The sequence below is a fragment of the Miscanthus floridulus genome, chromosome 18 (assembly GCF_019320115.1).
Source record: "Miscanthus floridulus cultivar M001 chromosome 18, ASM1932011v1, whole genome shotgun sequence".
In the NCBI taxonomy this organism is placed as follows: domain Eukaryota; kingdom Viridiplantae; phylum Streptophyta; class Magnoliopsida; order Poales; family Poaceae; genus Miscanthus; species Miscanthus floridulus.
This window is the reverse complement of record NC_089597.1, coordinates 135,877,572-135,879,545: the sequence shown is the minus strand read 5'-3', so window position 1 is coordinate 135,879,545 and position 1,974 is coordinate 135,877,572. Positions and strand designations below refer to the sequence as shown.

Below are 1,974 nucleotides of genomic sequence, written 5' to 3'. Positions count from 1 at the left end.
GCCATGGATGCCTCCCTCACCATCAATCGTCGAAAAAGAGATACCTCCATCAAACTGGATCGTGGCTCCACTGGAGAAAAAGCATCGTCGTCCTACGAAACAAGATTCAGCGTGGGCCGTCTGCTTCATAGGCCGAGTCATTTCTGAGTAGCGTGTCCCGTGGGCATCATGGGCCAAGTGGCCCAAATGCCAGTGGACAGGAGGTCCCTTCCCCAGTGGCTAACGGCCGTGCGCGCGGCGGGTGCTCCGTGCTCGGAACACGGAAGGAAGCGCGGCGGCCGGGCGCACCACGCCGGCGGTGGCACGGAGGAGAGGCCGAAAGTTGCTGGCTCAAGGTAAGCGGCTACCGCTCCCCCGCTTCTCCCCACCCCTTCCCCCCCGTGTAGCGCGCGAGAGCAACCTTGTCGAAACTCGCCGCCGCAGCCACAGCCCCACTAGTCCGCATCCTCCGTTTGAATTCACATTATACAGTCCCTCTCCCTGTACATGCACACTCACCGCTTCCTTGCTGCTCACCATGGCTAAATAAGGCTACTACTCCATGACTCCAAGCCAGGACCATTGCCTCTCGACTGAGTCCTATCTAGGTGTTTGATGAAATGCCTGCAGGAGCTTCAAACGGTGTCCAGCTGCATTTTCATCTCAACTAATCACGTAGCCTAACCTGAAATTTCGTCTACGTTTTCACAGGTACCCCTCCTCTATCATGTCCGGCGAGATGAGGCCACAGCAGCTGGGGGCGACGCGGCGGGCCATCTGGAGGACCTGGCCTGTCCTGTGCTCGCAGTCACAGCACAGGCTTACCTCATCTTTCCGCGCCACGAACAAGATCGCCGCCTCCTCTCCGCCACCACCAACTCATCAAAAGAAGAAGAAGAAGGACACGGTCATCGTCATCTCGGGTCCTAATGGTGCTGGAAAGAGCAGGCTGGCGCTGGAGGTGGCCAGGAGGCTTGGAGGGTAGATCATCAGCGCGGACTCTGTGCAAGTCTACCGTGGCCTTGACGTTGGCTCTGCCAAACCGTCCGCGGCGGAGATGAGCCTAGTGCCGCATCACTTGATCGACATACTAGACAGGTCCGACGATTACTCGGCTGGAGCCTTCTTCCATGATGCCCGGAGGGCGACGCAGGATGTTCTTGACAGGGGCTGCGTGCCCGTTGTTACAGGAGGGACTGGGCTGTACCTGAGATGGTACATCTATGGCAAGCCGGAAGTTCCACAGTCATCCATGGACACCACTTTGGCTGTGTGGTCTGAGCTCGCTGATTTTCGGGAGACCGGCCAGTGGAGGAAGCAGTAGAGCTGGTGGTGCAGGCTGGTGACCCCAAAGCTCGTGACTTGTCTGTCAATAACTGGAACAGATTGAGCCGCAGCCTTGAGATTATCAGGTCATCAGGCTCCCCTCCTTCTGCCTTCGCCTTACCGTACGATGCATTCTGTGAACAGCATGACACCGACCTAACTGAGGCCCCCTCCACTGCTGGGAGCTGCGAGGCCAGGGAGCTGGATTATGACTTTTCTGTATTTTCCTCGCAAGTCCACGTATTGAACTGTACCGGTCAATTGATCTGAGGTGTGAGGAAATGCTGGCTGCCACAGGCGGCTTACTTTCGGAAGCCTCATGGCTTCTTGATATTAGTTTGCAGCCACGTAGGCGGTGACCCATCGCCTAGCGCCTAGGCGCGCCTAGGCAGGCCTAGGCGTTTCAAGGCGTTTTTCTAGGCGTTTTGATAAATTTGCATTCAACATGTATAGCTGAATAAATATATAAATGTAGTTGCTGAAATGCTGAATAAATAGAAGTTCCTACAGCAATAGAAGTGGTATCTTGTGAAAAAATAAAAGTTCTAGGGACTAGAATGTAAGAAATCAGTAAAGGAAATCATAGCAAGAAATTTGCTGAAATTTTTTACAAAGTGGAGGGGCAAGTCGCAAAATCGCTCAGTCTTATCCACATCTCATCTGCAGCCC

The 1,974-nt window shown here is 54.5% G+C and overlaps 1 pseudogene; it reads left to right on the top strand.

Moving 5' to 3' along the window:
* The first annotated feature begins 242 nt into the window (after positions 1 to 242).
* On the top strand, positions 243 to 1,575 carry LOC136524777 (tRNA dimethylallyltransferase 9-like; annotated as a pseudogene).
* Positions 1,576 to 1,974: the final 399 nt, after the last annotated feature.